The sequence below is a fragment of the Mixophyes fleayi genome, chromosome 6, assembly GCF_038048845.1.
Source record: "Mixophyes fleayi isolate aMixFle1 chromosome 6, aMixFle1.hap1, whole genome shotgun sequence".
Classification (NCBI taxonomy): Eukaryota; Metazoa; Chordata; class Amphibia; order Anura; family Limnodynastidae; genus Mixophyes; species Mixophyes fleayi.
In genome coordinates this window covers 15276615-15299361 of record NC_134407.1, presented here as the reverse complement: position 1 = coordinate 15299361, position 22747 = coordinate 15276615, and the positions used below count along the sequence as shown (strand labels likewise).

Genomic DNA, 22747 nt, shown 5'->3' with positions numbered 1-22747 from the left:
TTGGGGGTAATTTAAGCAGCACACCTGATGTGCCCCAGCCAAACACCTTGGTTTTGCAGCAGTGCACCAGGATGGACTCCCATAGTACTTCCAGATGTACCCCTATCTTCTGCTCCCGGGAGAGGCCTCCACAAGAGGTTTACATGGTGCAAAAGTGTAAACGTCTTGTCATAGTCCAAATATTGCGTCCTCCCACAGTAGACGTGTGGCCTGATGACACAAATTGCATGTCTAAAACCCCATCCACTTCACAAGAAAGACGATCCAGTAGGGTGGCCTACTATGCCAATAGTCTGAGAGAAGTCCCCAAGATTCGGGAGTGTCCCAGACATTTGGGGAGAGTAGACAAGTATGCTAGAAACACATGTACAAATTGCTGCACTTCAAACCTGTAGATCTCGCTCTGTAAATCTGTGTTCCCCGGTGGAAATCTAAGCGTGATCCCATTGTTCGCTACCTGCATAAGTGATTGTATAAACTAATAAAATAATCATTTGTAAACGTGTCACAGATTAAATATATTGTGTGGAGAATGTATAGATTTATATAAGTGACAGTAGATAAACTGCACTCTGCAAGTTCTCTGCATTTGCAAAAATTGCATGATGTAAAAGTAAACGTGAGTTAGACTTCAACCTTATGTTCTGTATTTATAACATAGAATGTGCATGTAGCACATGAGCAAAATGGTCACTTACTATACAACCAAAGGGTTAAAATACCTAAATATCCGACAGTACCGCTGAGTCTGATTTCAGTGATTCTCTTTACAAAGTTTTAGTTGTGCAGCTTTTTATTACAAACATCCCCTTATGTGTAGGTGTATTTATCAAACTAATTATAAACACACATGTGACGTACAGAACACAGCCAGTTACCCAGATGTTGATGTGCGTCATTGGTTATCTCCCTGTCTTACTTGTACATGAATATTACAGGTGTAATAGTGTGCACTATGTCACAGAAAATAACAGGGATTCGTGCAGGTCTGTTTATACCACGAGATCTGGGAGGTTGTTTGTGCTTCTCACTAAGAGGGTAAAAAAAATTATATTAACTCGCATAACACAGTGTTATTGTCAGCATTGCCTGCCTAAGCCCTGGTCCCCACATGTATGTACTCTGTACCCCTTAATCCAGCGGAGGCACAGTCAGAGCCTGATTATCCAATAGGCTGCAGCCTAGGGCGCAACATTTTTGGGAGTGCAAAATTGTGACGGAGAGGTGTAAACTGAAATTCAAAGTGGAGCCGAGTTTCCAAAACATGGGAACATAAACATTGGGATGGGGGGGAGTGAAGAAAGCCGGATTTTAAATTAAGGATGAGGTCGTTTTTCACCTACGATGTATTAGCCTGGGGTGAGAGGCGAGGGGGTGCTAGGAGCACGTTAGCCTAGGGCGTCTGAACCCTCACTCAGGCTCTGGGAACAGTACATTGCTGGGTCTGATAGTAAAATTTTATAAGGGACCCACCAATGCCATCCTTGCCTCCTGCCCCCCCCCCCCCCCCCTCCTGCTCTCAGGAGCATCTCTCCTGAGCATGTGTGGTCTCAAAGAATTCAAGAGATCCCACCCCCCTGTACTGATCTGTATCTAAAGGAATATGGAGTGTAAATCTGGCATCACGCTGACAATTATTCAATCTAAATCATTCTGATCATTTGATCATAAGAAGCCAATCATAGCTCATAGTAAACATTTTATTAACACAATCTTTTGAGAGAATATTTTCTACATATTTTCATCTGATGAAAAGAAACACGTAATTCATACTGCATGCGACCCAGCTTGGTTCCTGCCAGCCTGGTCTCTCTTTCCTTTTATCTTGTGCTTTCTTAGCCCCTGTACTGACTCCTGTATTACATTCGTGTTATACTAACCTGGTAATTGGGGGCCTCAGTGGGTGGTGGAAAGGAGAGTCTAGTGGAAGGAGGAGTGATACTTGGACCGCTTGGAGGACAATATAATAAGGGCCACAGAGACTATGGGGAAAGGACTGATCAAATATTCTAAAAAGCAAAAGTGGTGGAGTTGCCCATAGCAACCAATCAGATTCTAGCTATCACGTTCTAAAATGTACTAGATAAATGATAGCTAGAATCCGATTGGTTGTTATGGGCAACACCTCCACTTTTCCTTTTTAGAATGTTTGCTAAATCTACAACTACAAGCATGTATTGTAGACAATAAGTTACCCACTGAGTGGAATAAACCAGTGTACTACACCTTTCTAAATAGACAAATGGAAATGGGATAGTGTATTGTCAGCTGGCTGACTTAAATGGCTATCCAAATCATAGCATGTATTGGCATCTTTAGTCATATGGAGACAGGGGTGCCAAGAGAGGGGTGTAGTACCTATTAATGGTACTGACTACCTCGACACAGAATAGAACGACATGAGGATTCCGAATTAATAGTACACCGACCTGTGAAAAACCTACTTACCGGAATGCAGATTACTTCAGCTCATGACTCCGTGTTGCCGTCTGGAGAAAATGATGTCATCAGCAACCGCTCCTTTGGTTATGGCGGCGATGGATGGAACCGCCTGTGATTGATGTAATGTAGGTACTCTTTTAGGGGTTAGGGGTGTTAGAGATATTAGGGTTAGAAGTTAGGGTTAACCCTAACCTTAACCCCCAAAATAGTACTTACATTACATCAATGACAGGTGGGTCCGTCACTCGCCGCTTTAAGCCAAGTCGCGGTTACTGATGATGTCGTTTTCTCCAGCGGGCAACACGGAGTCGTTAGCTGAAGTAATCTGCATTCCTGTAAGTAGGTTTTTTCCCATGTTGTTCTGTTCTGTGTCGGGGGAGTCAGTACCGTGACACTGACTACCACCGCCACTATTACATCTTTACTCTACTGTCAATCAATGTCACATTCCTCATACAGTTACTAATGCAGAAAACACACAGCGATTAGTCTTTTCATCACTGTGTTTCCTTATTTTCCTAAAGCCTGAGGTGCGTGTGTTTTTAGATAAAGGGAACAAAAGCCCATGAGATTAAATCTTCACAGTTCTACCTCCAATACTTCTCCTGTGCTGGTCCCCAGCTATGGAAGTCACTTCCACGCCCAATCAGACTATCCACCTGTCTCCAAGGCTTCAAAATCTCATCTTTTCCTCAATGCCTACCAGTTCTTCTCCTAACTCATCCCCCACTGACCCCGCACACTCACTCACCCATTCTGTGTCACCCTCCTTTATGTTGGTCCCTCCCCTTTAGATTGTAAGCTCTCACGGATATAGCCGTCTTTCCGTCTGTCTTCCTGCCCATCCCTATCCTGTCAGACTCCTTCTGCCTGGTCCCTGTCTCATGCTCTGTTTGTTGCACCTATGTACCTGTACACAGGCTTGTCTCACACTGATCTACCGTCAGCTTGTCCCCATCCCCTGCTCTGTACCATGTAATTCGTTGTTGTTTTGTTCTACTCCTCATTGCACGGAGCTGTGGAAATGTGTGGCGCAATGAATAATAATAATAATAATAAAAGAGTTTGTCTGCATCCCAGGTTTGAAGTGAAAAAATATATATACACAAAACAAAAGTGAAGTGCAAAGAAAAAGTGCAATAATTATTATTATTATTTTTTTTCAAAGTGTTAATAAGTCCCAGCATTTTGGGTGGAGTTCTGAAAACTATAGTATGGGCAAAAAGCTATTTGCATGGTGCAAAGTAGCGTTGCAGTGCTCAGTGACCCTACTGAACTCTGCTCCTAGGGCGCGCTCAGTTTGGCATCACTGGGGGCACACAGCATCTCGGGCCTTCCAGCAACTAGCCCGGATGTGGAGTGAGAGCCCTGTCTGTGCTGCATCTGTCATTCTTGCCGCTCCTCATGATAGGTCAGCCCCCGAACCCCAGTGATGTTTAGCAGAGGGGGCCGCATGCATCGTTCCCAGCCTGGAGGATGTACTGTGCAGCAGGGTGGCACTATGACAGTGTTGGCTAACCTGTGACACTCCAGGTGTTGTGAACTACAAGTCCCAGCATGCCCTTCCAGCAATAAGATGTTATATATTGGAAAAGCATGCTGGGACTTGTAGTTTACCCACTTTCCTTGTGTGCTCCTTCTACTGTTCCTTCACCCTCTGTACCTCTTGGCCTGCTTCCCTAGCCCTGTTTTCCCTGTCTTCTTAAGCTTTGGCCTTCTTCTCGCTGATTTGTACCATCCCTTTCACTAGCTTAACCCTGTCACCTGTGTTTGTATATATTTTTGTATCATGTTGTGTCTTGGTTCTGTTTTCTGTATATGTAATGTACGGCGCTGCGGACCCTTTGTGGCACCTTATAAGTCAAAGATAATAATAATAATAATGATGTGTAGGATTCCTCCCACTAAAAAAACATACAGGTAGGTTAATTGGATTCTGACAAATATGGACATGTGCGTGTGTTAGAGAATTAAGTGTGTAAGCTCCAATGGGGGCCGGGACTGATGTGTATAATTACATATTATTCTCTGTACATTGCTGCGTAATGTTTGCCGCTATGTAAATATATAATAGTTATAACTTAGTGCCTCATGCCTCTGCAATAGTTCCTGGTGGATTTGTAGGCTGCATTGTCATGTATATTGATTCCAGACTAGACCAGCTAGACTCTTACGGCTTACTTCATGTTCGGATGTACGTACGCTTGCGTAGCGTAATTTGCGTGATTCCACACTGCACATGCCCAGAAAACACTGAGCACAATTGCAGGCGATTCAGATCTGCAGACAAGTGACTGTTTGGATTTCCTACAACTTGAGGCAGAACCGGGCTGCGAAGGGGCGGACTAACGTAGGCCATGTACAATAAGGACGTTTCAACGCAGAAGCAGTCGATTCAAGTCCAAGTGCGCTTGTTTTCAGTTGTATCTTTTGCTCCCACTGCAGGATAATAGTGATGATTGACACGGTATAGACTTTTAATTAAAAATTACACTATGCGTGTTAGTAGCTATCACAGAACTGTATGCAACTAAGATATAATATCTAAACGCATTGTATGTACTGTGCGCATTGAAGTCCTCTTTATTTATGTAAATTACATAAAAATATTACAACAAAAATATTTTAAATTATTATACAGTTGACAGTTGTCATACACAAATACTTGATAGCTTATTTGTACACTGACATTTAAAGTTGATATTTGTGTGCTACATGAAAAACAGTCAGTGTTTAACTTATGTGCAAAACAGAAAACTAATTTGCACCCCTTGCATTGTAACATGGTTTTGTCCAGACTACTTACTCAATTTTTTTACTTAACTTCCTTAATGAATCAGGCCCTAGGACTTACCTCCAAGTTCAGACATGAATCAGGCCCAATGTGTTCCTGATAAGAGTGAGCTCTGCACACATTGATCTGATGTTTTCCCTGGTAGTGATGGGAGACGTTTGGAGGGCTGTATTATGACTTTATAAATACTATATAAATAATGTATTTGATCTAGACTAAAATCTCATGATCAGGGTGGTCCGATGTGTGTGGTCCAAATAAAGTGCAATGTACTATATATTTAAGGCATCTATATCAATCGTTAATGACGTAATTAGTATAAAACAACTCATTATTACATTCCTGTGTCTGTCCTATATTTATTAAACTAACTTTGCTATATATTAGTCTGACCCATTAGCCCTCCAAGGACAGAGACCATTAAGAGCGACTATATCTTATAAACTGATGATCACGACTTTTATGGTATAAAGAGTCACTGGACGACAGGGAATCTATACATTTTATTTTATTGTATTTTGAGCCACAGCAGTGTAACAACATCTTCATACCAAATGTTACACCATTTAACCTGACAGACTTCTCAATGGGTTACCATAGCAACTACACTGATTTGCATCGAGTAAGAGAACTGGCATAAAACTCACTGGAGAGAGGGATCAACAATCGCTGCAGTGAATATATAATGTACAGGACTACTCCTGCTTTTTATTACACGCGTTACTGTGCTTTTTTAGATGCTACAAGCAGGGTCACCCGGCTTTGTTCGGGTCCAATTTCTAATGTGTAGCAGTTTTTATATATTAACAGATTATTTGGTAAATAGACTAAAAATGCTATTTAAAAAAATTCAAAAGCTCAGATTCGAGAAATAAAACAATATTTTAACTAAACAAGATTTTATTTCACTAAAATGAAATTAATTTTATTGCGACTACGATTTATTTTATTTATACTTTCACTTAAAAAATTCAATTGTCGCAAGATTTGTTGCGTTGTCGTTGTCGTGTCATGGCGAGGTTTCTTTCCAGCAGTCAACACAATTGTTTACAACCAAAAAATGATGTTTTCAATATTCGTCGCTATGTGGTCTAATAGGTTACATTTTTGATAATATATAAATATGTCGGCCAACTTTACCTTGAGAGCTGTGGAAGATATTCGCCAACAAACAAAATTCTTCTTTTATATATAGTGATATAACCAATTTGGGGGATTTTTATAGTGCCAACCAACATTACTTAAGGAAAGGTTAAAAGTAATTTACAAACCTGAAAAAATGTGGATTCATACATAGGTGCAAGCTGACTTTCTATTTATTGCCAGAGACTCCACGTAGACATTTTGTGCAAACATTTGCAAAATAGGAATAGCACCTACCTGCAGAAGTGAAGACATCACTTCAAAGTCCCACTCACCATCAATTTAGCCACCCACTTAATTAATTTCAACTTGTCCAGTAATCTCTTAAACATACCTGCTGACTCTCGCAGGTGCGGATGGTGTCATTAATCCCCGGCCATACCCTGATTTGACAAAGATCTCGAAGGGGAATTCTGAAAAGTTGACCAGGACGGTTTTAAAATGCTGCTATTTTGAAATCTTTAGGGGTCTTTGGTTCAGTTTACAGTTTAATGCTTTTATTGCATTAATATTTAAGAGCCTATACTGTACTTCCCTATATATAGGGCATCTGGATATCATAAAATAAGTCTTATTGAAAGTATTGGCCAAAGCACAAGCACCAGCAGGGGTATACCAGGAGTATAAAGATTAAGGGGTATATTTACTAAACTCCAAAAACAGACTAGTAGGTTAATTGGCTGCTATCAAAATTGACCCTAGTCTCTTTCTCTCTCTCTCTGTGTTTGTGTGTGTGTGTGTGTGTGTGTTAGGGAATTTAGACTGTAAGCTCCAATGGGGCAGGGACTGATGTGAATGAGTTCTCTGTACAGCGCTGCAGAATCAGTGGCGCTATATAAATAAATAGTGATAATGATGGTGAACTGCAGGGTTTGGAAAAGTGGAGATGTTGCCTATAGCAACCAATCAGAAATCTGTATTTATACTGCATGCCGGTATTTGTTCAACTTTTTATATTTTTTTTGTTTTACTTTTGCTCCTACTTTTAAAGCCAGCTAGCAGGTCTAATGTTGCATTTTGGCAAAACCATTTATTTGCACCATTTACATGTCAATGTCTGTGTCTTTATGTGGCCAATTACATAAATAATGTGAACAGAACTGGTCTTATTGTGTTTTTGTGATAGTCCAATTTCTGCTGTCATTGCAGGCTGCAAAGAGCATACATAGGGACACTATAATGTAAAATGCAATTCTAGATTTTCACAAATAACCATTTGGCACTCAGTGCACTATAAAGAACATGAGGGGCATGTATAGCCTGTGCTCTGTATTTCATAAAATTGCTGCTGAATTGTGTTATTATTTTGTTATCAGTGGTCACATTCTGAAAAAAGGTCACCAAGCTCCTCTAGGGTGCGATTCATCCTCGGACGTACGCCCGTTTGTGTAGCGTATCTTGCATGATAACGCACTGCGCATGCCCAGATATGGACCTAACGCTAATGAGCGCAATTGCATGCAATTAATGTCCGAACGCAAAAGACACAACTGCATACGACTTGAGAGATAGAGCTGGGGAGGGAAAGGACGGACTAACATAGGCAATGTACAGTGCGCAATCACGCTCGATTCAAGTACGCTTGTTTTCAGCTGTATCTTTTGTACCCGCTCCACGGCAGGTGTCAACAATGATTGATAGTGACAACTGTCATGGCATAGTCTTTAAATTGAATGTTACATGTATACATGTCACTAGCTATCATCATCATCATTTATTTATATAGCGCCACTGATTCCATAGCGCTGTACAGAGAGCTCATTCACATCAGTCCCTGCTCCATTGGAGCTTACAGTCTAAATTCCCTAACACACAGACAGACACAGGCAGAGAGAGAGACTGGGGTCAATTTTTGATAGCAACCAATTAACCTACCAGTATGTTTTTGGAGTGTGGAAGGAAACCGGAGCACCCGGAGGAAACCCACGCAAACACGGGGAGAACATACAACTTCTCACAGATAAGGCCATAGTCGGGAATTGAACTCATGACCCCAGTGCTGCGAGGCAGAAGTGCTAACCACTAAGCCACCGTGCTGCCCATATCACAAAACAACTGTATGCAACTAAGATAGATTATAAAAATGCATTATATGTACAGTACACATCGGAATCCTATGTAAATAATATAAAAAAAAAATGAAAAAATTATACGGTTAGTACTTGTTTTTTATGATAAAATAAGTTTTATGCATTCTGATGTGAACTTTTATTGTCTAATGTCTATGTATGCCAAATACTGTTTAGCTAGAGTGTACTTCCACCCAGATTCAAATCGATACATATATTGAGATACGCTTGGATTGGAACATGTACGGACATATAAATATAATAATAATTATATAATACAAAAATTTCAGCTTTATTTGTAACTTGCACTCAAGACTTTCTGATCTATGTTTTGTGGCAAACTCTTAGTGCATTTTATTAAATGTTATAATGCAACACATAGAACATAATACAGTAGACATCAGCGAATGCAACTTTGTCATTTCAGCAATTATTTCAACACATGTAGTAGGCTTAAACCTACAGACATAACAAGCATAGGCAAGAACAACAAATTAGATAAATACCAGCATGCTTTTGTCTGTTAATATAGAAACTTTTCTTGTGTTTTCTGGTTGGATTTGTACTGTAAAGTTTGTAAAGTGCAAAAATTAAACAAACATATCTATTTTAAGCTGCACATATTAAAGATAAAGACCCATCATACTGACTATAAAGAAAAAGAAATGTTGTTTCTGAATAGATAGCTGGATGATAGAGGATAATAAGAACATAACAGAGATGAACATTAGTGATGGGAGATATTATACAGTGCCACACAGACCTGTGGGCAGATACTGAGGGCACTTGGTGCCCTGTGCCAGGAACCATCCCTTACCCCCCCTGTGTGTACACAATGGGCAGGCAGAGGAATAACCCCTCTCTCATGTCTTTTGTTGTCCTCCCAGCCTATGGCTGCTCCCTCCCAGCCTCCTCCTCCTCCTTCCCCGTATTCATGAGAGAGAGAGGAGGGGGGAAGGGTGCAGGGACAGGACACCTCCTGGGCCTCTTTGTGGGAGACACAGAAAAGAGGGGGAGTGTGAGAGTGAGTGAGAGAGCCCACTGCAGCCTCCTGCACTCACACCCGGCGCTCGCAGCCATTGTGGTGAGGAGAAGATTACACAAAGCTACACCCAGCCCACATCCTCCTGTCCCCCCTCAGGCTGCCATTCCCAGCTAGGCCGCAGCCGGCAGCTTGATTTCCTTCCTGCCGGGACCCTGGCGCACAGACATGTGGTAACTCCCCCTGCACACTCCTAGCTTCACCCCGGAGTAGCTGCTTTGTTTCTTCAGGTGAGTGCATGCATGCTGCCATTGCTTTGTATGTAGTGTCTTCCAGGCCTCTCTTACATTGAAGTAGGTGTTTCATTTTATTTAAAGCAACAGTGCCCACTGGAAGCAGAATAATGTGTGGTTAGGAGTGGGGATACGTTTATGGGGATGTATTGTTGTCTATATATAGGACTGGATGTATCTTATATCTGTATATGCAATTATCTTTTATGTCTAATTGCAATATCCTATTCATATTATTTATCTTTATGATCACTCTTCTGTGCATTCTTTCTTGTAGTGTGTGTATATTGCATGTTCTCAGTTCAGGGATCACTAGGCCCTATGGCCAGTCCAAGTCTTCTCATTGATCACCTCAAACGTGAGCTACCTAAGGCAGATATAGATCAGGCTATATACTAACTTATCTCATAAATAGGAAGCTGTTCACAAATATGATGCTGGTTATGAGTATTTAGTTCCTAAATACCACTCATTGTTATTTCTGTCTGTACAGCCATATGTCAATATGCACATGATTCACAATACACATTATCTCCTAGCTGTGTGCCAGGCAGGAATGTGTTAATAAGACAGGCCAGAGGAAGCTGCTGATGGTACCCCCCCCCCTCGCTTTTTCAACCCATCCCCCCTCTTCCCAGTTCCTTTACAGCTTGATAATCTCTGCTTGCTAAAACAAATGATCACTTCAAAGGAAATAAACAATTGTATCCTGCTTCTGAAACTGTATAATTATGCTAATGAATGGCCTTAATATTGTGTTGTAATATTAATTTCTGATGTGACTTGTAGATCTATTTTTAATGGGTGCTAATCTTGGGCATGAGAGTACACTTGTTTATATTCTTTTGATATTATGACTCTTTAAACCCATTGTAAACCAGCAAATTGCTATTTTTTATTTTTATTTTAAATTGGTTTATAACTTTTCTGCATTTTATTGTTAATGTAATGGTGATGCAATGTAATACCCTTTAATATATAACTTATTTTTAAATATTTGACTTTATAAGAACAGCATTGTTTAAGTTATTATTACTTATTGATAAACCCAGTTTCACAAGTGTTTATATTTTTCATAAATATACATGTCAAATTCCTATCTAGCTTTGTGCTAACAAGAGATGGGCACTATACACAAAATAAACAGCAGAAACACAACACACAGTTGTCACGTGTGAGAGCTTAGTGATAATGTCTTTAAAGGTAATATGATAAGCTAAGAATTCCGATACGAAGTATCGTACTAAAAAATCCAGAAATCAGATGATGTCTAGGATTTTTTTTCTTCCATGAATGACGATAACAAGCCTTTTTGTATGTCTTACTTGTGTTGCACTTTTCTCTGGCCTCTTTAAATTGTTGCATAATATTTTAAAATGATAAGTGCAATATGCATGTTTGGTGACAGTGGTGCTAGTTGGTAATCAACAGTGAACCTGAATCTTTATTCATCTCCTTTAATATATAGTTCAAACGTCTACATCATCTTCCAGGTAAATTTAAAATGTATTTATTTTTGTAATAAAAAAAAACCATTTTTCAAACCCTGAAATCCAATACTTGGGATTGCAAAGGAGGTTGCTTTTTTTTTTTTTTTTTTTTTTTATACTGCTCACACCCGCTGTTGACTTGCATGTAAACAAAAACAGGATTTCCTGTCAGCTAGGAGTCTTATGGAAGTAGTCACTGCATTATGCCCAGGTCACTGAACAGGGAATCTCCTCTCAGAAAGAGTCAAAGTTTCTGAATGTTGTTCTGATGTAGGTTTTTAAGAGCCACTGGATTGGGGGGCTTCACTCTGCAAGTCTTGCAGTCTTTTGGGTGTAGCTCTCCCTGGGAACCACTTGACTGCTTGTCTCCATTCCCTTGCACCCGACCATTAATATCTAGCATGCATTATGAATGAGTCATCCAATTCTGTGCTGGGATTGTTTCTGAAACTCTGTCTTTGAAATTACAGGAATATGCTTTTCAACAGCTAGGATATTGGCCATCTGGTGAGAACACCTGCCTGCCCCCTCTCCCCAAAATTTAAAATGACAAACCTGACATTTAAATGGTTTAGCTCATCAAGACCCTGACTCCGATCCTTTTTTTGTATGGGTGTAGCACAGAATACAGGTGGCCCCAAGTACATAACAAAACAGCATCCGTCTTAATTTTTTATCTATAAAGATTTGCTTTGTTGGGTACACCCTTCAGTAGAGTATCTAAGGCTGCCCGCATTGTCCAGTCTGGCAAAAGTAGATGGAGTACAGACAATTTTGGCATCACTGGCTCGGTTACTATGGTTGGAAGGTGACCGCATATGCAGGCTGACAGTAGTCATCTTCCCACTTCACATTAACCAAAATGATCTATTTGTATTAGATGGGAGTGTTATTGGGCATCCCATTCTCTTCGGGCCATGCTCTCTGATAAGGCTCATTGCTTGATATTGGCAGCAATATCTCAGTGTGTGTGTTATCATGGTATGGTATGACCTATAACTATATCGGTATAGAGCAGGACTAAGTGGGGTACAAGCATTAGAGCAGTATAATAATTGGAATAAGAGATAAGAAGATCCTGGTAAGCTGCATGATTTAAGAGACTTAATTGATGATATAACCTCTTAATATGGTTATTCAGGACTGAGGTACAGAGATTTTTTTTTTGGAAGGGACAGGAGAATATAAACCCTTATAACACTTGTGAAACTCTTGGTTATCAATCTTGTAGCCATCTTGACCTCTTATTTCTTGAACATTATACCATCTACCATTGCATATTGGCAAGATATGAATTGCGCTTACTAGAATTGAAATAAAAGTTGTTTTTAATCACAGCGGTGATTTTGTGGCTTTGTCTTGCAACATATCACTGAACTTGGAACAAGTTTTGATAACACTGACTAATGCAGTCAGGAGAGATTAAGGCTTATGCCTTAGCCTAGTTCATGTAGGCCTAATGTCTGTTCTGGAATCCTGTTTTTATTTTGCTTCTTGGAATGAGCAATACTGAAATTCTCCTTGGGTAGTAGAAAAGGTTTTTTGTAACCCAGAATCCTGTATCTCCCATTATTAATTTTTTTTTGGTATATATACAAATGGGAACATTTTATATCCTCAATCATTCATCCAGCTTTTTCTCCTGCACCTCATCTTATATTTTGTCTTTCATAGATTTAGAAATAACCAGGGTGTATTGTGAAAGAAGCGGAGTAGCTAACTCTGGTCTCCATTCACTTCATTGTTAAGTACTATGTTTTGCACAAGTCCTGTACTCTTTGATTATATTGTACTACATCTGTTGTATATAGACTGACCAATAAGTGTAGAACATCGGTGCACAAGGTCTTGCACGACATGTTGGGATTTGCTGTTCTATAGTTGGAGAGTCCCAGTCTGTCTTCTTTGTAGACGCCCAGGAGATCCATGTTGGCTGCTTCTAGAATAGTGAGGTGCTGGGATTCCATATTCAGCACCTCACTAGGGCAGCACGGTGGCTAAGTGATTAGCACTTCTGCCTCACAGCGCTGGGGTCATGAGTTCAATTCCCGACCATGGCCTTATCTGTGTGGAGTTTGTATGTTCTCCCTGTGTTTGCGTGGGTTTCCTCCAGGTGCTCTGGTTTCCTCCCACACTCCAAAAACATGCTAGTAGGTTAATTGGCTGCTATCAAAATTGACCCTAGTCTGTGTGTGTATATGTTAGGGCATTTAGACTGTAAGCTCCAATGGGGCAGGGACTGATGTGAATGAGTTCTCTGTATTGCGCTGCGGAATTAGTGGCGCTATATAAATAAATGGTGATGATTATGCCAAGCATAGAACTGATAATGGTAGGCGCAGCTCCTACACCAGTCTTGTCCTGTGCATGATGGACATGCCATCCAGGTTGTGGCTTGAATTTGGTGTTCTACACCACAACACCACAGGCTGTCTCTGGTCTACCGTCTACGTAGCACATTGGTGTTCAGTGTTTGGTGTTGGTCATGATCTTGAGCTTCATCCATCGAAAACCTGGTATATTGACGGATGACTTTTCATTGTCAGTAAAATTTCCATTTCACAGAAGTCTACGAGCTTACTGACAATATTTATTGCAGGCACTGCTATAGGCTGTTTGTCATGTAGTCGGTAGAGATGATGGCCAGTTTATGGTGGTTCTGCTACGAGGCTCGATCTTCCAAGTACCCTCCCTTTAGGTGATGGGGTTCCCAGATTTTTTTTTTTTTATTCAAAATTATGGAAGTGCTTTATAAAGGTGATTGAGTATTTTTCCTCTGACAGCAGAATGAAAGATTTGGGTGGGGGATGGGGAATAAATTCCTTTAAAAATGATTTTATTTTACGTCTGGGCAAGGTTGCATTTAGTTAGTGAACTAGCAAAATGGAAACTGCTAGTTCTAGCTTTCACAGCAAAGACATTAAAAATAAAATGATTATATTTACATTTGTCTCGCCGAAATGCTGTCTGAGAAGTAACCTCGTGTGCTTCCTTATTTGCATTCCCCTAATTTTCGGTGTAGGTAAGTTAGTTGGTATCTAGATTTGGAATGTCCACATCAGTATATTCCATGTGGAACGTATAAAAGTCACGTGACACAAGAAGGTTGAGACCTTTGGTGGTCAGAACCCTGAAACACAGTCTCTTGTCCTCTCGCCAGTTGGACAACTTATGTGTATTGTTAGGGCTTATCCAGACGTGAACCTGACTCTGAGACTGATCTCAAATACAGCAAATATAATAATCATTCATCTGTAAGCAAATATGCACCTGCTGTGCACTTGGACATATACTGAGAAACAAGTATAGTCCAGAATTGTACATGTGCTATTTATTGGTTTTTTAAAAAAAAAAAAAAAATTCAGAGTTTGGTTGGTGCAATTAACCCTGTGTTTGCCACTTTTGCTAAAGAGGAAAAACATTGAGTGGATAATAGTAGTTGAGTTTGAAGTGCTCTTGCTGAGCAGAAGGCCAGCATCACAGTGCGCACAAAGCTGGATTTGCTTTAATTAATATTTAAAATCCTTTTCTTCCTGACAGATGGACAAGGCATCATATCTAATAATGGAAACGCTTGTTTTGGTTGAAGTGGGAATGACTTGTGTTGTCCTGACCTGATGTACCAAAGATATCCAGACATTGAGAACTAGAACTGTAACTATAGAATAGGTTGCCCATTTCTCTATCTCTTACCACCGTCAGAGGCGTCCGTGTTGTGGGCTTAGCCCAAGCAATATGTCCCATAGATGTACTAGAAACAAGTGACCGGTTAAGGCAAGAGGAACACGTATTGGAAACCCATTTTGTGGGCTGGACCAACATCAAAATGCAGTAGAAACTAATGATATCCCTGTAGAATGAGGCATTCTATGTCTCATGCCTCCATGGTCTAACCAGTTCCTAATGAATTGAATATTGGTTTAACCCACAAAATAGCTTCCTCCGCCACTGTTTGTAGACGACTGGTCCACGTTAAACTCCTGTGAGTTGGGCTTTCTACCTATACATTCGACAAAAGGTTTTCGCTATGGGATTATAGGGGCTTCGTTCTACAGTTTTTGTTTCAATACATTATTCATTTGTAGTCGGAAATAAAAAAAATTAGTGTACATGAAAATGTTTCTTCCCCAGCAAAGTACCTGAATTTAACGTTTCTGTTTTCCATATTTAATGTACTTTGTGAAGTACAGTGTATTTCACATGCTGATAGATTATCAGTGACCTACAGACATCAACTGAATACTATCTACAGTCACTCTACAATTTGTGTCCTGTGCACATCCAACATTTCATTCGGGCAAAAGCCTACACCCTGTCTTCTGTTTACTGTGCTCTGAGGGGCAATTGGCAGTGTATTGCAGGTTTCTTAAATATTCAATATGGTTTAAGCAAATTTGGTAAAGTTGATAATACAGCGGATTGTCTGTAAATACATACCTAAATGCTACTTTTACTGTAATGGTTACATTATTTTTTTTTTAGCTAAACTTCTTGTTTATCGTGATTTTTGCGTACAAAATTGTCAGACAGACAGAAATCCCTGTGATATATATATATATATATATATATTGCTGATCTGACGGTAAGGGCTCATTTTGCTCCGTGAGCTCTTAAGAGCTAGTATTGCATCGTGTATCAGGGTTGTTTATTTTGCCAAGATTAGGATCCCTTGATTTATTAGAGTTGAAGAGCCTGGATCTAATTGGTATATAAACAGGGTGAACGAGGGTAGTGTACGGGTGTTGTTATTTCAGATTGTTAGAATGGACACGATCTCCCTAGGTAATCCAGGACCACGGTTACCGACCTGGTTCTAATATGGCAGGGGGGCCCCATGGTGCGGGTTTCCCTGCTACAGTGCCACCAGCCCAGACTGGCAAAGCCTAGTGCTGGTAATAGTAAATTGGGGGGAGAATCCACGCCTTTTACTAGTGCCAACATAGATTGGCAGCACTGGGGTTAGGTTAAGCTGTTTTTGTGGGAGTGGGGGGACGGGTTTTTTTCCCCGTTTGTTTTTGTTTATTACATCGCTGTTGTTTTTATTTTGAATGTTGACATTATGACAGTGTGTCAGATGTGTAGACATTTTGCATGTATACATTATGAATATTGCATTTCATTTCCAACCGTTTACATACCCGGTAATTTATATTGGGCAGTGAAGCTGTATTATCAATTGTGATAAAAACATACGTTATATACCGTATGGATTCTGCTATGGAGCAGGACTCTGAGTGAATATATTACTAACCAATCAGCCACTTTATAATGTTTACATGAGTTAATATTAAATAGGTTCTACTAAGTAGCAAAAGGTAATATTTACTTTGTAGCGGTGATTCTTAAAGCTGTACTACCACCTCCTAATAACTTCATTGTGTCACTCGCTCACACTCCCTCCTCCCTTTGCTGCCAGTTAAAGTGAAGTTGAATTTATTTGCCAGTTTTGTGTTATGGAACCGGCAGAGCTCCTGGGGAAGAAAACGTTGCATGTAGCAGTCCCCAGGGTCCACATAGTGGGAGGGACGCCGTAGTGAAAACGTTTTACTTAGGTAAAAAGCACATCTCCATGTATCAACTTTTCTACACTTGGATTCAATGATTCCCTAAATTGATTGCTGCAAAATTACTCTTTTCTTGAGAAAAAGGACTTTGTACTGGTATAAAGGCGACATTGTGAACGAGCCTTAATGGTTCAGTAATATTCAGACACCAGCTGGATTATTTGAAATAATCTTGGATGGGGGCTTCTCCCTGGCTCTTGTGACTGCTTGGCTTTTGCAGTGTGTGATAAAGCGCTTATACAGGTAATTTCAATGTAATGTTTATCCTTGTGCTTTATTATTACTCTTAGTTTAATTACTTTCATTTGCCTTACTGAATGCAAACATAGGCTGAAAATAATTGCAAACTATTACTGACAGGGCCAGCAATACTTTAGTTTACTGAAACAAACAGACAATCTCCTAAAGGAGGTAACCATGTTTATACCAGGGTTATGTGCTTTTATGTAGTCATATTGGCTGGTGTTTTAGTCCCACACCAAGATCAAAGTCAGAAAGTCACCAGCTCGGGATCAATGACTACTATCAATCATCCCTCTCCACAGTTCTCTGCATGTTTAGACTGTCCTGTCCCCTCTGTAGTGATAACAAGGTTTCTTTCACTAATTTTTCTGTTTTTATAATCAAATACATTTTAAGGTGTTTTTCAACTATTCACCTAGATTTCGTTCCCATCATTTTGACTAAAGATACCTCAGGAGATAGACACCCTTATTGCCATCCCTTAATTCTCACATTAAATGCATTTGTCTCCTCTATTCCTAAATAATGGCTGAGCAGTGATGTTCCATATTTGTGAAGTTCATGCATTGATTTTTTTTTTTTATTGGTCTGCTCCCAGTTTGTGTGGAAACTAACGCAAAGTCTGACAACAAAGTGACTTTATAACTGCATTCACTGTTTGTGGCCACTAATCTTATACTGTGCCCATAACCTGTTATGTGCAGACATCAGATGTATTTACAGATCGGCGTTAGGTGTACTGTGAAGAATGATGGCCCAGATCAGGGTGACTTCTGGTTAATCACTAAGTGCAGCACTTAATCCCTGGTTCTGGGAGCTATTTACTGCTCGACCTCTTCATTGCATAATAATTAGGACATATAAACAGGAAGCTTGTAACACATCTTATAACCACTACCCCTTCAGTTTAATTGTCTCTCTTCCTTTATTATTGTGTTCTCAATATAAGTCATGGTGCTGGATGTATTGTCAAGACAATATTTAATGTATTGTGTAATTTGAAATACAATTTTATTTTGTGTTAAGTTTTTCTCATTTTCTAGTGTATTGGAATGTTTTACTTTGTTTCTTTGTTACAAGTTGTTATGCTTGTATTTTGCCCATTGTTCTGTAGAATTAAAGATCAAATGTAAGGGATGCGTGACCTCCGCATAGACAATGCCAATGTTTGGTAGACTTGTGTTAAAGAAGGAAATAGCTTTGCGGGATAATTCTGTGTTGTAGAGAAAGTCGAACCTCTGAGTGTGTCGCCTCCACATACCAAGCAGTTTGTAGTTTTTCACCTGTGGAATATCACTACTACAGGTAAAGAGGAAAATGGAAACAAGCCATTAGCCTTATACTTGAGGGGGAATTCAAGTAGCCATGCTGTGCCATCGAACATTGCGGTGGCGAACATCTCTGTGGAATGTCTCCGTGACCATTCCGGAGACACTCCGTGGACAATTGAATCCCCCCTTTGAGCCTAAAACACAAAATATACTTAACGAAGTTAATTATATCTAATAAGGTTTAAAGGTCACAAAAAGTTGGCAAAAAAAATATTTTTTTTAATTTTATTTAAGTGATTTAGTGTTGGAGGTGGATGAGCTTTCAGTTACAGCTTGCTTTTGTGCCTAGGTGTTTGGGGCACTTTCATAAAAACTTTCTGGGTCCATCTGTTCCTTGACCTTACTTAAGACCGTGTTCTCCCCAAATTTGAAAAATGTTGGAGGTTATTTCCCACACCTGCCAGGACTGGTCATATCGGTGGTCCGAGGTCTATCACACACTGCTGGCTGTAGTGCTCACATGGGGGTATATTTACTAATCTGCAGGTTTGAAAAAGTGGAGATGTTGCCTATAGCAACCAATCAGATTCTAGTTATCTTTTATTTAACACACACTACAAAATGACAGCTAGAATCTGATTGGTTGCTATAGGCAACATCTCCACTTTTTCAAACCCGCAGATTAGTAAATCTAGGCCATAGTGTCTGTTCTAATAGGAAAAAACAATGTTTTATCCTATTATAAATAGGACTTTGTTGGGATCCAAGAACTGGGTGGTAAGTCCTGAAGTGCTGTAACTTTTTTTTAGGAATGGGCTCAACATGTTTAACCTTTTAGTGTTGGCTGCTGTAACGCTTTCTCCCGGGACTCTAGCTTTCTCCTGTCACATTTATTTTCAGACTTCCTATCTTTCCATTAATGACAGCTGCAGTCCTCGCTGCTGGCAGCAGGATCGCCCATCTGGTCAGAACTGTACCCAGTAGAAGGGGCATCTGACGTAAATAAAGTTGTCTGATTTTTGGAGCTTGGACAGTCATTTAGCTCTTCTTTTTTTTTTTTTTTTTTAAACATAATAAAAAATATATATTCATTCATTCATTCATTTTGGGAGCTAATTATGGGAATGCAGTGGCTCACTGAATAGTAACTGTTAATAAATGGAATTATCACCACGTTCAGTAAATGTCCTCATGAGAATTGTACTGCACCAGTGTCCAAATAGACAGTTCTGAGCATGACTGGCGTAAATGCACCTGAGGAACAGCAATCTGAATGTACATGGATAAAACCTACACTATTTTCAAGGTGCTTCTGCTAATAGTATAATTCTAACACCAATCATTGAGAGTACCAACATTGGGTCACAGATCACTTTCATAGCTATGGAATTTTAAAATTGAGTGTAACTCCAGGACCCTCCAATAGGTAATGCAGGAGCCTAATGTCCCTGTTAATAATTGTAAAATATCAGCAACTGTGGCAGTGTAAGTTTTGAAATGTTTGTATGTGTTCCTTTAAAATCTCTGTGATGCATACATCTGCTGTGTCTAGATGTGACAACGAAAACTGTTTTAAACATATCCCGTGTGCCACAATTTTTCCTGTCAAGTTTCAGGATCTGTCTTTGCTTTGACAAAAAATTACGGTATTTTCAGTTTGTATTGTAATAATTTGCAAAGGTCATTCTCTGTACTAGTTTAGCTGTTTTTTTTTCGTTTTTTTTCTTACCCCATTCTTAAATTTGAACCTCTTTCCCATATCACAAGTTCCACGTTTGTTTTGTGGTTCAGGACTGTGCACTAAGATGTATTTGTGTGTGTGTGTGTCTGCTTTGCTACACGTTGACTTTATATAGAGTCCAGAGCGTAAATGTATTAAGTTGCGATTCTAGCAAATAACCAATTATCGTCTGACTTTGCTGACATAATTTAAAACGGCAAAATTTGCCTTTAAACACATTGCCGTTTTAAATTATGCCGGCAAAGTCACTGAATATTGGCTACTTGCTAGAATCGCAACTTAATACATGTAGGGGCCTATTTAGGAAACCTTAGTCGTCTGTTAAATCCCTGAAAACGCAGCAGATTTGTTATTTATGATCACTGCATCACAGCAGATATCATAGATATATGCTGCTTTGCATCTGTCTTCGTTTTACTGAGCGGTCACCATAAAAGTTTATGGGACTGCTCAGTAACGCTATCAATAGTCGAAATTAAAAAAAACAAAACAAAAAACCCCAAACAAACCGTTTTAATGTACACCAGCTGAAGCTGTTCCTGTGGTTGTTTTTAGATAAATATGAAAGATCTTTTAATCTATATCTATGTGATAAGGATTGAAAAGTATCTTTCATATCATGCGGCGAGCATTAAATAGCACCTTACCCCCAGATGTATATTCTCAGTGGCTGTTAATTTGCTGGTTGAAAAGCACGAATACAAATGAGCTGTTTTGTATACAAACATTTGTTGAAGGGCTGCACCTGCTGTGATCAATGGGAAGACTTCATTCATGAGTTGTACAGACTAAATCTTGTACTTTCTGCACTCTGCGGCACTGGTTAGACTTAGACTAGTTTAATGATCGCAGCCTTATCAGTTGCAACTTGTATATCTTGCTGATGTTGAGATGCAATTCCTAGATGTCAGGATCTGAGTGTAGTTTGTATGATGTATAACTGTGTGTATCTCTCTCTCTCTCTGTTTTCCATTTCGAAATCTATTCAGCAGCAGTTGATTTAGTGGGCTAAGGGGGAACCCCAATTAGTCATCAGAAGTGGAGGGTAGGTCAGAATGACCAGGTCACACACAGGCCATTACTGCACCGGACTGGGAGAAAGGATAACGCTCTATATCTAGTGTAGCAACGGTCTCTGTGTCGTCACATAGCTGACTGATCCAGGTGTTTTGGTTATTTGTACTTACTGGGGGGAATTCAATTGACTGCGAGATGTTTTTTAACACCGCATTAAGTCATTTTAATGCTGGTTTGTTTTTTTTTTATCATTTTTGAGCGGGTTAACTTTACCTGCGATTCAATTCCATTTTCAACGCTTATTTTTTTTTCATGAAACGGTCCTCTCGCGCTCCAGTCGAAGGTCGATTGAAAGTATAGGATGGTTGAGAGCCCGTTAAACAGGCCAATATGCTGTTTTATCTCGCACCTCTTTGCTGTATGCTAAAAATAAAAAACCTAAAAACTATTTGAAATCATGTAATAATGAAAAAGAAAAGAATAAACTATGTTTTTATCAGTAATGCATAACAAGATAAAGTTGATTTTTTTTTTGTGAAAAAAAAAAAAATCACTAAATATATTTATGTATGTTTTTGGTACAAATAAACATGTACTAATGTGTTTTGACATGGTATAGATTATTCTATAGTAAAAAATAGTCATACTTTTATACTCATTGTGTGCATAGAAGACTGTGTCGGCTGACAGCGCAGGATGGTAATAATTCCCCCCTTCTGTTGTGTGTGTTGTCACCCTCTCCTACCCGGATCTGTCCTGTTTCCTACAGGTTGTGTTTAGTTTAAATGTCCAGAAACCACATATTGTTTAGGTTTTAAAAAGCCTTCCTGTGGTCATAAGGAAATGGACAACCAGCTAATGAGATGCCGTTTCCCCGCGGAGTGTAGGGGGATGTGTGATCGGAGTGTCGTTCTGTAAGTGTGAGTCTTTGGAGATGTCTTTCCTGTTACACGCTGGATGAAATGACAGAATTCTTATTATAACTCTTCACTACAGAACAGTATCATTCCTGCTGTTTGTAACTCCCATTCTAAAATGTTCTGTGACCACATAAGAATCCTGCCCATGACACCACTAGTAGATTGGCAGAGTTCTCCCCACTCCCCGGGGGCTCTCTCTACGTTTGGGGATTCTGTATTTTCCAGGCGTAAAGGCCCAGACAGCGTTTAACGTAAGCGGATCTTTTATTTTGAAAATGATCTTGTTTGAGGAACGCTTAATTGTAAATATGTTTTATGTAAAATAGCTAATGCACTGATTGTAGGATAAATTATTATATATTAATGGTGGCATACATAGGAGAGAAAGTACAGGGGGCTGGCCTAAATTAGCATTACATTTAAATTGCTTTAAAATATCAGGAGTCAAGAATACAAGTGTGGGCACCGGGATGCTGGGAGCCTCTCTGATAACAACATAGTGCAATAGTCTGTATGCTGTACAGTATAAATACCACATTAATTCTCTCTGTTTGCAGCATATGGTGCTAAGAAATAAAATCAAATGACATCTGTGTCTTTTAGATGTGAGACACCTTCACAGATATATGGCACCATGCATGGAGCACAGTAGCTGTTTTTACATTCTAAGAAAGACAGTATGTTACAGGACAGGTCAATCTTCTTTTATAGCCAACCTATATTCTCCATTCATTTCTCAGAAATCCCGTTCTCCAAAGCTAGAACTGCCTTTCACAGA

The 22747-nt window shown here is 39.6% G+C and overlaps 1 protein-coding gene across 9 annotated transcripts in view; it reads left to right on the top strand.

Annotated features, from left to right (window-relative positions):
* The window catches only part of LDB1 (LIM domain binding 1), a 199626-nt gene that overhangs the window by 155990 nt on the left and 20889 nt on the right, over positions 1-22747 (top strand). The window contains exon 1 of one of the 9 annotated variants that reach the window (XM_075215900.1): positions 9389-9720. The exons of the other annotated variants lie outside the window; for them this stretch is intronic. The gene's annotated coding sequence lies outside the window, so the exon portion shown is untranslated. Of the gene's footprint in view, positions 1-9388; positions 9721-22747 lie in introns of those variants that run through there. 9 annotated transcript variants of the gene reach the window in all.